Raw genomic sequence first — 20,754 nt, 5'->3', positions numbered from 1 at the left:
TCTTGTTTGTAATGATTTTGTTCGTTTCAAGCTTGATTTGCGTAGTCAATTTAAGTTTCACTCGCTTTAAGATTTATTTATTCATTTATATTAGTACTTGTTATATGTATTTTTGCTAAGATTGTTTATTTAATTTTTCTTCGTTTTGGGTTTCATTTATTCTTTAGTAGTAATTTTTTGTTGTTTCTAGCTTGAATTTTAACAGTATTTGTATCTGTTGATCTTAAGTTTAATGCGGCCTTCAAGTTTCTTTGAAAAACTTCTTTTTCGCAAAGTTTTTTTTAATTAATTTTTGTTCGTTTTTTTATTGCAGAAAAAGTTTTAAGTTATTAGAATATGTCATGTTAAAATCAATTTTTTTTAATATCAAACTTTCATCAAAATATCGAAACTAGTATCAAAGTGCCAAAGTAGCAAAGTAAAGAAAGTATCTAAGTAAACAAGGCATCAAAGTAAGCCACATATCGAAGCAACAACAAGCAAGTTCCGTAACTCAGAGTCATTTCCCCGGGGCTGGGAGGGTTCAAACGTGAAAGCATATTTTATTTGGCCTTTGAACTATTTTGAACAAAATGGCTATCTCAAAGTTTTGACCGGATGTCCTATGGGAAATTAGGGGATGGGCTAATTGCCCATTGATAACTTTTGACTCTTAACAAAAGAGCTAAAAGTTTCCATTTCCGATCAAAGAAGCCCATCTAAAGTTAATGCGACCACCCCTTCAACAAAAAACTTATATTCTAATAACGGGCAACTTACATAAGTTACAATCCTTTCCATGGGGGCAATGAAGGATATCTCAACCCCCTAAGTTACAGCAATTTGAATTTAGGACTATTTTGAACAGAGTGGCTATGTCAAAATTTTTATAAGATGTATTTGGGAGGGGAAAGCACAAGTGGGGGGGGGGCTTTTTACTTTTATATCATTTTTGATTCTTAAAAAGGGCACATTAAATTTCAATTTCCGATCGAATGAACTTCCTCCAAAGTTTATATGACCACGCCTTCCATAGAAGCTTGATGTGTTAACGATAGGCCGCTAGCATAACTTGAAGCTCTTTCCCCAGGACTGGGGGAGGGGGTTCAAACCCAGAACCACAGCTATTTGACATCTGGGCGATTTTGAACAAAATGGTAAACTCAAAATTTTGATTGAAAGTATTTAGTAAAAAAGAAGTGGGTGGAAGGGTTGCCTACTGTCTCACTACTCTTGACTTTTAAAAATGGAGCTACGACTTTCAATTTAAATCGAATGAGGCTTTTCTGAAGTCTAAACGGTTACCCCTTTGATAAAAACCTTATATATGAATAGAGGACAGGCTTGCATAACATACAGCCCTTGTCCTGGGGGCAGTGGGAGGTTTTGTTAGCCCCTAAAAATAATTACTTTAATTACTTTACCTCTTGACTAGTTCCGACATAATAGCCATCTCAAAATGTTGAGTGGATGCGCTTGGATAAAAGAGGATTGGCGGGGGGAGGGCTAGTTGCAATTGGATCACTTTTGACTCTTAAAAAGGGATTTAGAACTTTCAATTTCTAATCATTTGAGTCTCATCCAAGGTTTATAAAAGCACTTCAAAGATAAAAACTCTGTATACCCCCAGGATATTAGTTATAACCACCATTCCCCCAGACTCTATGGGGGGGGGGAATGTTGACGCCTGAGTTTACTATTTCAAATAAACGTACTATTTAAAAAAAAACGGCGATCTCAAAATTTTATTAGATGGATATGCAGAAAAGAGGTGTGTGCGTGTCTTTGGTGGGGGGTAGATGCCCTCCAATCCGTTTTGACTCATAAGAAGTTAACTAGAACTTTTAATTTCCAATCAAATGAGCCACCTTTGAAGTTTATACGACCTCCCTTTATTTAAAACCTTATATACCCTCGGTGCATAACTTAAAACACTTGCCCCGGGCTCTGGGCGGTTTGTGTCAACTCCGGAGTTTTAACATCTGATTTTGAACTATTTTTAAGAAAATGGCTATTTTTTTGTATCAGATGAGTTTGGAGAAAAAAGGCAGACTCTTTAAAAGTAGAGTAGAACTTTCAATTCTGGTCAAATGAGCTCTCTCTGATGTTTATACGAGCATCCCTTCTATAAGAACCACATATGCCCCTAGGGCATAACTTGCAGCGCCTGACCCCGGGCCCTGGGGGGTTTTGTCGACCCGGAGTTTTTATTATCTGATGCTTGAACTATTTTTAACAAAATGGCCATCTGGGAATTTTTATCGGATGGGTTTGGGAAAAAAGAGCTTGTGGGGGGGGGCTTGTTACCCTATGCTGAACAAAATAGCAATCTCAAAATTTTGATCGGACGATTTTTGGGAAAAAGTTGCGTTAGAGGGGCCTAGTTGTCCTCCAATTTTTTAGTCACGTAAAAAGGGCACTAGAGCTTTTCATTTCCGTTAGAATGAGCCCTCTCTCGACGTTCTAGGTCCACTGGGGCAATACAATCACCCCTGGAAAGACAACAAAAAACAAACAAATAAAAACGCATCCATGATCTTTATTCTAGCAAAAAATACAAAATTCCACATATTTGCAGATAGGACTTTGAAACCTTAATTGTCCGGTTCTCTGATGCGCTGAATCTGATGGTGAGATTTTCATTAGGATTTTCTGACTTTTAGGGGGCGTTTCTCTCTTTTCGAAAATCAGGCAATTTTCTCAGGCCCGTAGCCTTTGATGGGTGAAACTTAATATTTGAAAAAAGCATAAAATGCAATTCTTTTGATATATCTATTGATATCAGAGTTCTGTTTCTAGAATTTCGGTTATTATTGAGCCAGGTCACTCCTTACTTGCAGTTCGTTACCACGAAATGTTTGAAATCTGCACCTTTTTTTAATTATTCCCCTGGCTTTTGTTGACAGAAAGGAACTTAAGCAGTAAAGGACTGAACAAATTTAGCATGCTGTCAATACCAACAAGATTAAAGATGAATGTCAATATTAGATGATGTTATATTGTAAATACTGCTTGGGCGGTATTTACACTTGTCATGGTATATTACGTAGACAATTTTTTCCGTTAGAAATTTGAAAACCAACTTTAGTTTATATTAGTACTGTTAAACGTACAGACTAAAAACTAAAAAGGTCTATTTTTACTTTTGCTTGTAAACTTTTGCATTTGCTTTACTTTTGCTAAAAAATAATTAACTATAAACGGCTTGTTCTTAAACATTGGCATACTTGTCAGTATATGCAAGACATTACTATCGCCTGCCCATAGGGGGTGAATTTTTCGTAAGTACATATATGTTCCTTAAAAAACTGTCTTAAAGGGGTCTAAGCGAATTCTAGCGATTAAGAGGCAGTCAATTTGAGTCCCCTGCCCTAGTTATGAAGTTCAAATACCTGAATGATTAAAAGCTTGAAACAGGGGAATTAGTTTGAAAAAAGTAAAAAAGGTTTTGGCAAATCTAAAAAATAGTTCTATAAATTCCTAACGTGCTGATGACAATTTGTGGACCATCTTAAACAAAAGAATGAAAGAACATACACTGTTCCATATTTAGTAGTTTTGCTTTAGTATAAACTGTAAAACCTCGATTTATATTTGGCGTAGAGGCAGAAAGAAAAGGTAAGTAAAGCCGATAAACAAATTAATAAAATTCCTAGTCTCATGAAGATGAGCAACTGTGGGTGTGACGTCTAAAAGGAAAGAGTAAAAACATAACTGGTTGCCAGATAGAGAAAAAAATTTTAGTCGTGGGGGACTAATTTCAGGTTTAAAGGCTAGAATCACCGCTTCTCGCTTGCCTGTGACAATATACCCTATATTTGTAGTCAGTATAACAAAGCGGAAGAAACCACCATTAGTCCTTCTGCACCTTGCAGTTTCTAACAAACACAGTTCTGTGAACAACATAATGGGCTCTGAGACCTGAAACAATAATTTATCGTTATAGGTTGACCGAAGTTTCAAGAATGATTTCATAGTAATTACTTGGAATTATAACGGTATTCTTTAGATGCTAAAAATAATTTCTAAATAACTAAAGAAGCACAAACACGTCAAAAGACTGGGAAACTGGGGTAATTTGGGGTCTATATGTCATCATCATAACTAAATTTGAAGCAGTACAATAGCGCTACCTCAATAAAGAGCCACGAGCCCCCAAAGTACTATTTATTTGTTCTTTTTCCCCCGGCAACCCCGTTTAGAAGTGGTGGCCGTATAAAATTTGGAAGGAGCTCATTTGATTGAAAACTGAAAATTCTAGGTTTTTTCTTAGAAACAAATATGATTAAAGGGTAAACAGTCCCCCTCCTGTGTCCTTGCATGCTACCCGCGTAACCCCCAAATACATCCCACCAAAAAATTTATATAACAATGCATTTCAGTATGGTAACAGGATGAAACATATTTCACAAAGTATATTTACAAAATATATTTTAAACATTCCTCTTTTATAATTACAATATTGAAGAATCAAAAATGTTGACATGTCCATAAAGTAGGCCTAATATCATTATACATTAACAAATCAGTCATATTTCATTATCTCTGTCCAGTCGTCTTGATTATTATTGTAATTCTGTTGATGTTATGGTAAATGAAAACCACATTGTTTAGATAAAGCCACAAGACGCATATCTTTTTTAGTGAGTGATAATAAATTTTAATAATTGTTTTTTTTTGTTTTATTTATTCATTAATAATAATTTCTGTGCGATTTTAAGTTTGAATTGTTATAAGGATATTTTTTTTTGCTTCACTTAGATTTTAATATGGCTCTCACCTTTTCTCCGAAAAATTCCTTTTTTGGGGAACGGTTTTAATACAGTTCGTGGTAACGAACTGTAGTAAGGAGCGCCCGGTTCAATAGTAAACGAAACTCTAAAAAACGGAAATTTGATACCAATATATACATAAAAAGAATCGGATTTTTATGCCACTTTTAAATATATATGTTTCATCAAGTTTAGTTCTACCCATCAACAGTTGCGACCCTGAGAAAATTTACCTTATTTTCGAAAAAAGGGGGAACACCCCTTAAAAGTCATAAAATCTTCATGAAAATCATAAATCAGATTCAGCGTGTCAGAGAACTCTGCTGTAGAGGTTTCAAACCTCTCCTATCTGCAAAAATGTGGAATTTTATATTTTTGCCAGAAGAAAGATCACGGATGCGTGTTTATTTCTTTTTTGTTTGTTTTTTTCCCAGGGGTAAGCGTATTGACCCAGTGGTTCTAGAATATTGGAAGAGGGTTCATTTTAATGGATACTAAAAGTTTTAGTGTCCTTTTTAAGTGACCAAAAAACTAAGGGACAACTAGGGTCCCTCCCACGCTATTTTTCTTCCCAAAGTTACCAGATCAAAATTTTGAGATGAATTTTGTTCAGCATAGTCAAAAAACCTAATAACTATCTCTTGTAGGACGACCTAAACCCCCACAGTCCTGGGGGAAGGGCTGCAAGTAATGAACTTTGCCCATTGTTTACATTTAGTCTTGGTTATTCGGAAGTATACAAACGTTTTCAGGGGTGATTTTTTCTGGTGGTAGAGGGGTCGGAGGAGAGGTTTACGTGTGAGGATCTTTCCATGGAGGAATTTATGATGGGGGAAGAGAATTTCCATAAAAGGGGCGCTGGATTTTCCAGGGTTATTTAAAAAACAATGAGAAATTAAATAAAAAAATAAATTTTTTTCAACTGAAAGTAAAGAGCAACATTAAAACTTAAAAGTAACAAAAATTATTACGTATATGAGGGGGTTTGCCCCCTTCTCAATACCTCGCTCTTAACGCTAAAGTATTTTTAGTAATTTCAAAAGAGCTATTTATTCTAATTAAACAGCCTTTGTGACTCAGGGGTCCTTCTTAAAGAATCGGAACAAAATTTGAACTTTAGTGTAAAGAGCGAGGTATTGACGAGGGAATGAGCCTCCTCATATACATAATAAGAATTTACGAGTATAGAAGTTCGCTACGCAAGTTAATTTATAATTTATGCATATTTATTACTAATAAAAACGTTCTGAAATAAAATTAAAAGTTCTAGTGACCTCCAAAAATTGAAGGGCAACTAGGCCCCCTCCCCACCCTTTTTTTCTCAAAGTCGTCCGATCAAAACTTTGAGAAAGTCATTCAGCCAAAAAAGTAAAATTAATATGCAAATTTCATTTTAATTATTCATGTACGGTGAGCCAAAATCAAAACCTGCACTAATTCAAAAACATTCAGAAATTAAATGAAAAAACAAGTTTTTTCAACTGAAAAGAAGGAGCAACATTAAAACTTAAAGCGACCAGAAATTATTACGTATATGGGAGGGTTTGTCCCCTCCCTAATACGTAGCTCTTTACGCAAAGTATTTTTAGTAATTTTAAAAGAGCTATTTATTCTAATTAAACGGCCTTTGTGATTCAGGGGTAAATCTCAAAGAATTGGAACAAAATTAGAACTTTAGAGGTATTGACGAGGGGGGGCAAACCCCCTTATACATGTAATAAAAATATACCAATATAGAAGTTCGTTGAGTAAGTTAATTTGTGTATACTTATTACTAATAAAAACGTTCGTAAATAAAATTAAGATTTCTAGTAGTCTTTTTAAGTAACAAAAATTGGAGGGCAACAAGGCTTCTTCCCCCGCCCCTTTTTTCTCAAAATGGTTCGATCAAAACATTGAGAAATCCATTTAGCCAAAAAAAGAAAAATTAATATGTAAATTTCGTTTTAATTATACATGTACGGTTAAATTTGCTTTGAGTAAATATTCCTTGAGCCCCTTTCAAGAAACCCCAGGCATTGGCCTAAAAGGACATGATCATTTAACAAGAAATTGTTACTAGTTAATTTTCGCCATTGACCTTTGTACACAATTCAAAAGAAATCTAATCTATATATGCCATCTTCTTGCATGTTTTTATAATTTTTTAAGAATATGATTATTTTGAGTGAGCATCTTCGTGAGTTGGTTTGACAGGCTAAATAACATTCTCGTGAGCACGGTTTTGCAAAACTTAGCATCAAAAAATGCTTGTTTTAAACAAGAACGGTGTTGGTGGTTTCTGATCTTTGAAGCCGCTACGTGGTGTCAAAGGTGATAGGTTATTTTCTTCTTATTTTATACTCCGAAAAGGTAACCGCATCCATTTAAAAATTGTATTTATATTTCCTGTTATTTTGTGGTTTCTCTGAGTGCAAAATACTTACATTTTCCCATACACGGTGCAAGACTTTTTCAGTAATTTTATTTTAATAAAACAGAAAATGATCCTCAATGAAACAGCCATCTTTTTGGTCTAGGGTGGTAAAAAACGTGCTTTTTTTGATTAAATCCGTGACAGGAATATAGTTTTTCATGGGGAAGAGGAGGTGTATATCAGTAACGATTCTACATTGACTTTTTAAATGCTTTAAAGGAAAGCTATTATACGAAGAAAGTATCATATTTTCCAAATATAAAACATAGGATAGTTTACAACCCCGAATTGAATAGTTTACAGCCCCTTTTGAAGATCAAAAATGCCCCAATTTTCCAAAAAGAAACCCTGTACGCAATCATAAACAACCCTATATGCAACCTGCATTGCTTATATCCCTTTCCTCGTGGGCTGCGGGGAGTCATGTCATCCCCTGAGGTATAGTTATTTGACCTTTAGAGTATTTTGAACATATCAAAAACTTTTGGTCGGATATCTGTTGGGGAAGGGCAGCCAAAAAGACATGGGAGGGGGACTGGTTGCCCACTGATCTCTTTTGACTCTTAAAAAGGGCACTATCATTTTCAGTTTACAATCGAAGGACTCCCCTTCAAAGTTTCTCCGACCATCCCTTATATATGAAATGGCTCTGGGAAAAAAAAAAGAAATGAACAAATAATACATTGAAGCCTCATGGTCTTTTGACAACGCTAGAGCATTGCCTTTAAAAACAGTGACGAAAATAAGGATATTTTGAAATGGTAAAGGTACATTGATTACTACAAACACTTTATTAATGAGAAATTCTTTTCCTAATAAACGTCATTTATATTTTAATTTTTGTTTCTTCATTCTTTTCTTTTTGGAGAAAATTATCTCAAACTGATATTTAAAAAAAAACAACAGATTTTTTATTATCTATTTTATCAATTCATTCGGAAAAAAATAACTTGGTTCAAACTAGATTAAGGAATTCATTTTATTTCAGCCATGCTTGTATAGACGAAAGGATTCAGTATCAATGGAATAAAAATTGCATCAACATTTAGTCAGTGCTTTGAATTGTTAGTGCTCACGTCTCCTTTGACTAAGGTAAAATTTAGTAATATTTGGGATGGGTCTTAAAAAGGGATATATGGGGTTATTCCTGATTAGTCGTGTGTTAAAGTACCAATCGTGAATAGCTAATGAAAAACGGGACTAGATTGTAAGAAAATGTGCGGTATTATCACGAGTATTGATTGAAATTGCAGATTCTTTAGAAATTTAAAATATTTTTTTTCAATCATCTTATATAAATAAAATGGAATGAGTAATTAAGTCTCACCTCTGACTCTCCAAGAAATAGGAAGAGAAGAGGAGAAATAGGAAGAAATAGGAATAGAGATATAGGAGAAATAGGAAGAAATAGGAAGCACAGTATGTAGGCTACTCTTCTGGTCGATTCTTTAATCAACACTTGTCAAATATAATGGCGGTAACTCCCCTGAACAGGGCGAGATATAGTTCTAGGCCATATCAAACAGTTCGTGGTAACGAACTGTAGTAAGGGGCGACCCGGCTCAATAGTAACCAAAACTCTAAAAAGTGGAATTTTTATACCAATAGCAACATCAAAAAGAATCACATTTTAATTCTGATTTTAAATATATAAGTTTCATCAAGTTTAGTCTTACCCATCAAAAGTTACGAGCCTCAGAAAATTGGCCTTCTTTTAGAAAATAGGGGGGAACACCCCCTAAAAGTCATAGAATCTTAACGAAAATCACACCATACGATTCAGCGTATCAGAGAACCCTATTATAAAAGTTTCAAGCTCCTATCTACAAAAATTTGGAATTTTGTGTTTTTTGCCAGAAGGCAGATCACGGATGAGTGTTTATTTGCTTTTTTTTTGTTTTTTTCCCAGGGGTGATCGTATCGACCCAGTGGTCTTAGAATGTTGCAAGAGGGCTCATTCTTACGGAAATGAAAAGTTCTAGTGCCCTTTTAAGTGACCAAAAAAATTGGAGGGCACCTAGGCCCCCTCCTACGCTAATTATTTTTCCAAAGTCAACGGATCAAAATGCTGAGATAGCCATTTTATTCAGCATAGTCGAAAAACCTTATTACTATGTCTTTGGGGACGACATACTCCCCCACAGTCCCCGTGGGAGGGGCTACAAGTTACAAACTTTGACCAGTGCTTACATATAGTATGGTTATTGGGAAGTGTACAGACGTTTCCAGGGTTTTTTTTTTGGTTGGGGGAGGGGTTGAGAAGAGGTGCATATGTTGGAGGAACTTTCCATCGAGGAATTTGTCATGGGGGAAGAAAATTTCCATGAAGGGAGCGCAGGCTTTTCTAGTATTATTTAAAAAAACACAATGAAAAAATAAACATGAAAAAGTTTTCTTAACTGGAAGTAAGGAGCAGCATTAAAACTTAAAACGAACAGAAACTATTACGCAAATGAGGGGCTCACCTCCTCCCAATACCTCGCTCTTTACGCTAAAGTATTTTTAGTAATTTCAACTATTTATTCTACGGCTTTTGTGATTCAGGGGTCATTCTTAATGAATTGGGAAAAAATTTAAGCTTTAGTGTAAAGAGCGAGGTACTGACGTGGGGGTGAACCCTATACATATTTAATAAAAAATGAGAATACAAAAGTTCGTTACGTAAGCTAATTTATAAGTTACGTATATCGTTTGCTAATAAAAACATTCGTAAAAAATTAAAAGTTCTAGTTGCCTCTTTAAGTAACCAAAAAATCGGAGGGCAACTAGGCTTCCTCCCCCGCTCCTTTTCTTCTCAAAATGATTCGACCAAAACTATGAGAAAGCCATTTAGCCAAAAAAAATAAATATGCAAATTTTGTTTTAATTATTCCTCTGCGGAGAGCCAAAATCAAAACATGCATTGATTAAAAAACGTTCAGAAAGTTTTTTTTAACTGAAAGTAAGGAGCGACATTAAAACTTAAAACGAACAGAAATTACTTAGTATATGAAAGGAGCTGCTTCCTCATCAACGCCCCGCTCTTTACGCTAAAGTTTTTTTTTACTGTTTTAAAAAGAAGACTTGAGAGAAGGAGTCAAACTTTAGCGTAAAGAGCGGGGCGTTGATGAGCAAGCAGCCCCTTTCATATACGAAGTAATTTCTGTTCGTTTTAAGTTTTAATGTCGCTCCTTACTTTCAGTTAAAAAACTTGTTTTTTTATTTAATAACCTACAAGAAAACAGTATTACAGTTCCTGACCTTATAGTAGGCATCTTTTCTTTATTTTTCTAACCTTCATTTCCTTCAAGTCTTAAGATTACCTTTAAAGAATAAATTTGTCCAAAAATGCTGAATTTATCTGTTCACTTTTGTCTAATGATGTTAGGTTATTTGTCGAGTTAAGAATACCAATGCTTCTACCGATGAAAAACGGGAGGATTCGAGCAATGAACAACGATGGATAAATCTATTATTTAGTACTATGTCTGGTACCTTTAGTGGGATTGGTGCAATTGTCAGGGTAGCCACCATTAAACGTGTATTAAATAAAACAAACTTTTGCGTAAAAGAAGTTTTTCAAAGAAAAGTAAAGGCCATATTAAACTTAGGATCACCAGAAATTAATCAAACAGTTCGTGGTAAGGAACTGTAGTAAGGAGCGACCCTGCTCAATAGTGACCAAAACTCTAACAAACGGAATTTTTATAACAAAAGTTACATCAAAACAAGTGAATTTAATGCTGATTTTGAATATATAAATTTCATTAAGTTTAGACTTACCCATCAAAAGCTACGAGCCTGAGAAAATTTGCCTTATTTTAGAAAATAGGGGGAAAAGTCATAGAATCTTAACGAGAGTCACAACATCAAATTCAGCGTATCAGAGAACCCTTTTCAATCCCCTATCAACAAAAATGGGGAATTTTGCATTTTTTCCCACAAGACAGATCACGGATGCGTGTTTATTTGTTTGTTTTTTTGTTGTTTTTTCCCCAGGGGTGATCGTGTCGACCCAGTGGTCCTAGAATGTCGTGAGAGGGCTCATTCTAACGGAAATTGAAAGTTGTAGTGACCTTTTTGAGTGACCAAAAGAATTGGAGGGCACCTAGGCCCCCTCCGACGCTACTTTTTTCCCAAAGTCACCGGATCAAAATTCTGAGATAGCCATTTTAGTCAACATAGTCGAAAAACCTAATAACTATGTCTTTGGGGACAACTTACTCCCCAGAGTCCCCGTGGGAGGGGCTGCAAGTTACAAACCTTGGCCGGTATTTACATATAGTAATGGTTATTGGGAAGTGTACAGACGCTTTCAGGGGGATTCTTTTGGATGGGGAGGGGTCGAGGGGAGAGGGTTATGCGGGGGGAACTTTCCATGGAAGAATTTATCATGGGGAAAGAAAATTTCAATGAAGGGCGCAGGATTTTTTAGCATTTTTATGGCACTTGGTATTAACCAAGTGACATATAGCAATCGCAAATTCTGTCATTCTGTCGGTCGGTCTGTCGGTTCCGGTTTTGCTACTTTAGGCACTTCCAGGTAAGCTAGGACGATGAAATTTGGCAGGCATATCTGGGACCGGACCAGATTAAATTAGAAATAGTCGTTTTCCCGATTTAACTGTCTGGGGGGAGTGGGGGCCCGTTAATTCGGAAAAAATAGGAAAAAAGAAGTATTTTCAACTTACGAACGGTTGATCAGATCTTAATGAAATTTGATGTTTGAAAGGATATCGTGTCTCAGAGCTGTTATTTTAAATCCCGACCGGATCTGGTGAAATTGGAGGGGAGTTGGGAGGGGGAAACCTAAAATTTTGGAAAACACTTCGAGTGGAGGGATCGGGACGAAACTTGGTGGGAAAAATAAGCACAAGTCCTAGATACATGATTGACATAACCGGAACGGATTCGCTCTCTCTTGGGTAGTTGGGGGGGGAATTCTGAAAAATTTGAAAAATGAGTATTTTTAACTTGCGAACGGGTGATCGGATCTCAATGAAATTTGATATTTAGAAGGGCTTCGTGTCTCAAAGCTCTTATTTTAAATCCCGACCGGATCTGGTGACATTGGGGGGAGTTTGGGGTGAGGGAACCTTAAATCATGGAAAACGCTTAGATTGGAGGGATCGGGATGAAACTTGGTGGGAAAACTAAACAGAAGTCTTAGATACGTGATTTACGTAATTGGAACGGATCCGCGCTATTGGGGGGGGGGGGTTAATTATGAAAAATTAGAAATAATGACGTATTTTTAACTTACGAAGGAGTGATCGGACCTTCATGAAACATCATATTTAGAAAGACCTCATAACTCAGATCACTTATTTTAAGTTTCAACAGGATCCAGCGTCATTGGGGGGGGGGGACCGGAAATCTTAGAAAATACTTAAAGCGGAGAGATATGGATGAAACTGGATGGGAAGAATAAAAACCTGTCTAAGATACGTGACTGACATAACCGGACCGGATCTACTCTCTTTGGTGGAGTTGGGGGGGGGATAATTTGGAAAAATGAGGTATTTGTAACTTACGAAAGGGTGACCAGATTTAATGAAATTTGATATTTAGAAGGATCTTGTGCTTTAAAGCTCTAATTTTAAATTCCGACCAGATCATATGACATTGGGGGGAGTTGGAGGGGGAAACCAGAATTCTTAGAAAACGTGAAAATCGGGGTATTTTTATCTTACGAATAGGTCATCGGATCTTAATGAAATTTTATATTTAGAAGAAAATTTGGCAGGCGTATCAGGGACCGGACCAGATTAAATTAGAGATAGTCGTTTTCCCGACTTGACCATATGGGGGGAGGGGAGTGGGGGGCCCGTTAATTCGGAAAAAATAGAAAAAATGAAGTATTTTTAACTTACGAACGGTTGATCAGATATTAATGAAATTTGATGTTTCGAAGGATATCGTATCTCAGAGCTGTTATTTTAAATCCCGACCGGATCTGGTGAGATTGGGGGGAGTTGGGAGGGGGAAACCTAAAATCTTGGAAAACACTTAGAGTGGAGGGAACGGGATGAAACTTGGTGGGAAAAATAAGCACAACTCCTAGATACATGATTGACATAACCGGAACGGATCTGCTCTCTTTGGGGTAGTTGGGGGGGTAATTCTGGAAAATTAGAAAAAATGAGGTATTTTTATCTTACGAACGGGTGATCGGATCTCAATGAAATTTGATATTTAGAAGGATATCGTGTCTCAAGGCTCTTATTTTAAATCCCGACAGGATCTGGTGACACTGGGGGGAGTTTGAGGTGGGGGAACCTAAAATCATGGAAAACGCTTAGATTGGAGGGATCGAGTCCCTCCAATACGTCAAAAATGACGTATTTTTAACGTACGAAGGAATGATCAGATCTTCATGAAACTTCATATTTAGAAGGACCTCGTAACTCAGATCTCTTATTTTAAATCTCAACCGGATCCAGCGTCATTGGAGGGGGGCCGGAAATCTTAGAAAATACTTAAAGCGGAGAGATCATGATGAAACTGGAAGGGAAGAATAAAAACCTGTTTAAGATACGTGACTGACATAACCGGACTGGATCTGCTCTTTTTGGTGGACTTGTGGGGGGGGGGGTAATTTGGAAAAATGAGGTATTTGTAACTTATGAAAGGGTTACCAGAGATTAATAAAAGTTGATATTTAGAAGGATCTTGTGCTTTAAAGCTCTAATTTTAAATTCCGAGCAGATCTTGAGACATTGGGGGGAGTTGGAGGGGGAATCCGGAATGCTCGGAAAAAGTGAAAATTGGGGTATTTTTTCTCACGAATAGGTGATCGGATCTTAATGAAATTTGATATTTAGAAGGAATTCATGTCTCAGAGCTCTTATTTCAAATCCTGACCAGATCTTTTGACATTGGGGGGATTTGGAGGGGGGAATCTTGGAAAACACTTGGAGTGGAGGAATCGGGATGAAGCTTGGTGGATAGAAAAGCAAATATCCTTGATACGTGATTGACGTAACCGTACCGGATTCGCTCTCTTTGGGGGAGTTGGGGGGAGGGGTTCAGTGATTTGGCGAGTTTAGTGCTTCTGGACGTGCTAGGACGATGAAAATTGGTAGGCGTGTAAGGGAGCTGCACAAATTGACTTAATAAAGTCGTTTTCCCAGATTCGACCATCTGGGGGGCTAAAGGGAGAGGAAAAATTAGAAAAAATTAGGTACTTATAACTTACGATTGGGTGATCGGATCTTAATGAATTTTAATATTTAGAAGGACATCGTGACTCAGAGCTCTTATTTTTAATCCTTACCGGCATTAAGCCTCTGATTTTCCTTTTAAATCAATCTTTTGATTCTTAGAATTTTGTTAGAGCTTACACCATATGAGCTCTTGGCTCTTAGCTCTTCTTGCCTCGTCACAAGTGCCATATTAGCTCTTAGCTCTTGTTTTAAAGAACAATGAAAAATAAACATGAAAACGTTTTTTCAACGGAAAGTAAGGAACAGCATTAAAACTTAAACCGAACAGAAATTATTACGCATATGAGGGGTTCACCTCCTACTAATACCTCGCTCTTTACGCTAAAGTGATTTATTGATTTCAACTATTTATTCTGCGGCCTTTGGGATTCAGCGGTCATTCTTAAGAAATTGGGACAAAATTTAAGCTTTAGCGTAAAGAGCGAGGTATTGAAGAGGGGGAGGCACCCCTCATATGCGTGATAAAAACATGCGAATATAGAAGTTCGCTACATAAGTTAATTCATAAGTTACGTAAATTTTTACTAATAAAAACGTTCGTAAGAAATTAAAAGTTATAGTTGCCTTTTAAATAACCAAAAAATTGGAGGGTAACTAGGCTTACTCCCTCGCTCCTTTTTTCTCAGAATCGTCCGATCAAAACTATGATAAAGCCGTTTAGCCACAAAAATAATTTAATATGCAAATTTCGTTTTCATTATTTGTGTGCGGAGAGCCAAAATCAAAACATGCATTAATTCAAAAACGTTCAGAAATTAAATATAAAAAAACAATTTTTTTAACTGAAAGTAAGGAGCGATATTAAAACTTAAAACGAACAGAAATTACTCCGTATATGAAAGGGGCTGGTCCCTCCTCAACTCTCCGCTCTTTACGCTAAAGTTTTTTACTGTTTTAAAAAGTAGAGTTGAAAGAAAGAGTCGAACTGTAGCGTAAAGAGCGGGGCGCTGAAGAGGGAACAGCGCCTTTCATATACGGAGTAATTTCTGTTCGTTTTAAATTTTAATATCACTCCTTACTTTCAGTTAAGAAAAACTTGTTTTTTTTTTTTATATTTGATTCCTATAATAGCTCAAACTCAAAACAACCAGAAATTACTATTAATGGATAACTGATAAACAAATAAACTAAAGTTAAGCGTAAATGACTTAGTAAGTTTTAGACTTTTTTATGGAATGAGGCAGTAGTCAAACTGGTTTGTAGTGATCTGTCTTTAGTTTAAGCTTGATTTTCATACCAATTGAGGCTTCACTCGTTGTAAGATTTATTTACTTATTTATATTAGTATCTACGGTATGTTTTTGCTGTGGCTGTTTATTTCATTTCTCATCGTTTTGGGTTTCATTTATTGTTTAATAGTACTTTAATGTCGTTTTGAGTTTAAATTAATAGAGATTTTTATTTCTGCTGATCTGAAATCTAATATGGCTTTACTTTTCTTTGAAAAACTTCCTTTTCATAAATTTTTCTAATGAATTTCAGTCTGCTTTTATTGCCAAGGTTTCAAGCTTTCCAACAGTCTGCGTTTCAATTTTTTTTTTATTCAACATCAAAGCTTATTCAAAATATGAAAAAAACTTCGTTTTCTTAAGCAGTTAAAGAGGCTGCGTCCCAAAGTCGAACCTTAAAACGTACAGGAATTAGGAGAGGCAGTTGGGGGGCTGCCACCCCCCAAACCCCCCGCTTTTAAAGACTCTTTTGTACAGATTTTTGTTGGTTCTACCCCCCTGTCTTGGCTTCGGAAAGTCCCTCTTTTAATTAACAAAACAAAAAACCTGTACAAAAGAGTCTTTAAAAGCGGGAGATTTGGGGGCCGGCATCGGGGGGTCAAGCTTTCCAACAGTGTGCGTTTCTATTTTTCTTTTATTCAACATCAAAGCTTATTCAATGTATTAAAACGTCAAAGTGGTGTTTTTTCAATATTAAAGTTTCAAAGTTCAACACCCCCTTCATTATTTCTCGAAAGTGGTCACAAATAGATGCAGCAGTAGCACCAAGCAGTTACAATCATATTTGCAATCTGTCGCTGCAGGAAGTAGTCACAGTTTCAGTCACACTACTACTATTAATATTACTAAGAACTCACCGCACCACCAATCCACCTGAGGCCAACACAGCTACGCATACTCCTCCTTCATCCCAATCTATTTAAAGTCTCCATTTTTGCACCCTCCCAGGAAATTCCCATTTCCTTTATATTTTTCTTTATGATGTCCTCCCACCCCAGACGAGGACGACCTGCTTTCCGCTTAGCCCTAGACGGTTGGCCGAAAAGGACAATCTTTGTCAATCTGTCATCCTTCATCCGCAGAACGTGCCCTAGCCATCTCAATCTTTTTTCATTATAGCCCTAAAAAGCGGGATTGAACAATATTTAACGTACAGCCTTCTGTTTGAAATACGGTCAGTCAACCGGGTACCCAGGACCATCCGTAGGCAATTTCTCTGGATAACATCTAGCAAATCTTCATCCGCTTTTCGGAGCGTCCATGCTTCAGAGCCATATTGACCGCTGTCATCACTGTAGTTTCTATTATTCTAATCTTGTTTTGCAGACTTATCTTCCTATTCTTCCAAACCTTTTTTTATGTGTGAAAAAACACGCTGAGCTATTCTACTTTTAACATCTTCTTTGCTCTCACCATCTTTACTACCAATACTACCAAGGTAAGTGAAGCTGCCCACCTGATCAATTTTCTCGTTACCCAGTGTCACCTTTTCATCTTCACTTATTCCTAGCCTTAGTGACTTAGTCTTCTTAACATGAGTTTTCAAACCCATTCTAGCACCGTGAACTCACAAAACCTCTAGAAGGTCATTCATTTTGCTCACACTTTCGTCTAGGATGCTTAAGTCATCAGCATAATCTAAGTCCAGGAGAGTTTTTTTCCACCCATTTAATTCTGTGATCTCCCATTGCCTTTCCTGTGCTCCTTAAGACAAAGTCCATCAAAATGCTCCATTTAAAGGGGGATAGAACACAACCCTGCTTAACTCCTGATTTAATGCAAAACCAGTTGCTAACCTCATTTCCTACCTTAACCACAGCAGTGTTATTCTCATACATGGCACTAATCACTTTAACGCATTTGTCTGGTGTTACTATACAATGATAAGACCTTTGCTAAGGCTCTTCTCAGTTTCAGTCGCAACCACTCTCACTTGCAGTTGGTTAGTGCCACTATTCTTTCTTAAGATATTGCACATAGGCCTTTTTGATAACTTTGATATATATAGTTTCTTTTGATTTAGCTCAACATACCCCACAACATCTCTCGAAATTTTGTCCCAGTACTATTAGCCTGATTTAACATATCCAGGATCAAACATTCCCCTTTCCAAACGGTAAACTCTTTTGTATCAAACCCAAGGGCATTGGTATATGATCTTCGGGCTATTTTGAACAATATGGCTATCTAAAAAATTTCTATTGGATGCTTTGGAGAAAAAAGGGCATGGGGGAGAAGCTAGTTTCTCTCTGATCACTTTTGACTCTTAAAAGGGGAACTAGAACTTTCAATTTTCAATAAAATAAGCCTCCTACAAATGTTTTTCGACCACCTCTTATATAAAAACCTCTTATCCCCCAGGACATAACTTCCAACTCTGTCCCCGGGGTCTGGGGGCTTGAGTTTATCCTGGATGCATTTTTATATGATCTTAGGACTATTTTGAACAAAAACGCCTATCTCAACATTTTGATCGGATGTACTCGGGGAAAAGAGGGTATGGGGGAGGGGGCTAATTTCCCTCCTGTCACTTCTGACTCATAAACACTTTGCTAAGACTTCCGATTTCCAATCGCCCCTCTGAAGTTTATACAACCACCCCTTCCATATGAAGTGCCTCCAGGGAAAAAATAATAATAAAGCATTGAATCCTAATGGCCTTTATAATGGAGAGGCAACGCTATAGCGTTGCCTCTGAAATAATTTTACAAGCACGAGAAAACTTGCCTGATTTTCAAAATGGGGTAAGATACACACGAAAAGTCTAGTAATCTAAACAAAGATCACACCGTCAGACTCAGTACCTCAAAGAACCTTACTATAGAGGTTTTGTTCTCCTATGTAAAATTTTTTTGGAAATTTGTATGTTTGGCCAGAAGAAAGATCACGAAAGTATAACTACCCCCAAATATTTTTTACTTAAAGCGGATCACGTTATTAAAGTCTTTCACCTATTCATCTTCCATTCTCAATTTACTCTTTGCTCAAGAGTGAACTGAAAAATTCGATTAGACATTGCTCGTACGGCCAAAGTGATGTTCTTTGTAGTATGAAGATGCATTGCACTTGTATTCGTGTTTGGCTAGCCATGTGTAACCACTGTTCAAGTCAGATTTGTGTCTCTTTCAGTTAATCTAGTAATATTGTTCTGTGTTGACATTCTTAGCTCCGAGAGTCGGCAGCCCAATTTTTTGTACAAAGAAAATGGAATTGTGATCGGGTATGATAGATTTTTTTGGTTGTTTGATGGTATCCTGCGAAGCATTTAGGATATACGTTCATATTAGAATGAAAAGTTGGCTTTCCATGGCGCTATGACTTAGTAGAATATTGACTACCATGCAAAACTGCCGAGATGACTATTTTGTTCATGCTGTGGACAATGCTGGATTTCAAGGGTTTTTTTGTATTTACTTATGAGGCTGGACAGTTCCATTTGGCTCCAGATGTGTCTTGACGATTTGTTTTATGCATGTTTTGGTTTTGCGTGCAGAAATTTATTTCGCTGAGTGGAGGGAGGACTAGACAAAGCAAAAAAACCAAATCATACGAATGTTTAAAGAGACTGCAGAAAATATCGCTTAAACCTTGACCGTTTAGCACTTAAAATTTAACTTTTATCTACAGAAACAGGAGAAAGTCTGTGTTTGGGGGGAGGGGGTCATTTCAAACACAAATTAATATACTTAAGCGTCAAGCTTGTGTAACTATGGATTTGTAATAATATAAATATACCTTAAAATTTTGAACATTAACCGAAAATTGATTCATTTTCATTTATTGATTCAAAGGTCTATATATATATATATAGACCTTGCTTAGATATAACTGTGGTCTGCTGAAAAAAGAAACAACTGGATGTTTCCAAAGCCTTTGTATATTCATGCATGATCGGCTTCAATCAGAGGCACCGCTTTAGCATTCCCTATAGTAAAGAAAATCCCATGCATAATATACTCGTATTTATTCGTTTGTTTTTTCCCCGTCCATTTCCTATGGGAGGTGACGGTAAAAACTCAGGAAGGAATTCATTTGATTGGAAATTAAAACTTATAATCCCCTTCTTAAGGGAAAAACGCAATTCAAAGGCAAACAGCCCCCTCCTGTTTGGTTTTGGCTACCTGACCCCCCCCCCCCTTAGGCCCCGTAATATTGGAATTTTGAGATAGCCAATTCCTCAAAACAGTCAAAAGCTCTAAGAAAATTCCATCAGGAATAATATGACCCCCATAGCCCTTGGGGCAAAGGGTGCGAATTATGCGAACTGCCAGTTGTTTGCGGCAGGTCTTACAGTTGAAAAATTGAAGTTGGTTTTATCTTGAGTTTCAGATTGGCTGGGTGTTTTAAAGGATTAATCCCTTGGCCTTGGAAGGAAGAATGTATTTGGGAAGGGGTGTTTGAAGCCGTAAGTCCTTGTTTCAAGAGAAACAAAATCTGCAAAAAAAGCTGGTGGGCACTGCCACTTCTTAAAAGTAACCAAAACCCTTTTTATCGACTCAAAACTTATATTATTTAGTGCTTTGACTGAGTGGTTCCCCATGCAGAACAAAAATAGAAAATTTATTATTTGTTCCAGGTAACGGAGCCTGACGCCCTACAATTGGGCAAAGCATTTTGCCCGAACAGCTTGTAACTCTGGTTCTTAAGTTTTTCGGCCAAAAAACTCTAATGTTCAATGAAAAAAGGGAAAAAATATTAGGGAATGGAGCCCAAAGGGCTTCAGCCCCCTTTTGGACAGAGAAAAAAAATTGAAAAGGGGTGTCATTACTGAAAATAAAATGTATTTTAAATATTTCTTCTTGTTTGATGTTAATAAATCCACAATTGCTGAGATTTCCAGTAATGAAGTTCATTATATATTAAGCAATAAGTCCAATTTCATTACTCCGTTCGGTAATCTTGATTATTATGGTCATTGTCTTTCTTTTTGTTGTTGATGTTTTGACGAATAAAAACCGCACGGTTCTAAACAGACATCGTTTTCAATGAAAGGCAAATGGCGTTCAAGTCGTTTTGAGAGGGAGGGAGGGGATTGGTAGCACCACTCATATAAAACTTGGTTATTCTTTATTTATAAAGTTTTGTTCTTCTGTTGTTGATGGTCTGACAAATAAAAAGACACTGCTTGAAACAGAGCGCAAATGCAAATGACG

General features: G+C 36.7%; 1 protein-coding gene across 3 annotated transcripts in view; it reads left to right on the top strand.

Moving 5' to 3' along the window:
* The window catches only part of LOC136030141 (formin-2-like), a 230,345-nt gene that overhangs the window by 21,204 nt on the left and 188,387 nt on the right, over positions 1 to 20,754 (top strand). For 2 of the 3 annotated variants that reach the window (XM_065708838.1, XM_065708837.1), the window contains one exon: positions 8,156 to 8,259. The gene's annotated coding sequence lies outside the window, so the exon portion shown is untranslated. Of the gene's footprint in view, positions 1 to 8,155; positions 8,260 to 18,728; positions 18,822 to 20,754 lie in introns of those variants that run through there. The other variant, XM_065708839.1, reaches the window with a different exon arrangement.

Source organism: Artemia franciscana, chromosome 8, assembly GCF_032884065.1.
Source record: "Artemia franciscana chromosome 8, ASM3288406v1, whole genome shotgun sequence".
In the NCBI taxonomy this organism is placed as follows: Eukaryota; Metazoa; Arthropoda; class Branchiopoda; order Anostraca; family Artemiidae; genus Artemia; species Artemia franciscana.
Note: the sequence above shows the minus strand (reverse complement) of the source record. Positions and strands in the feature narration are given on the sequence as shown.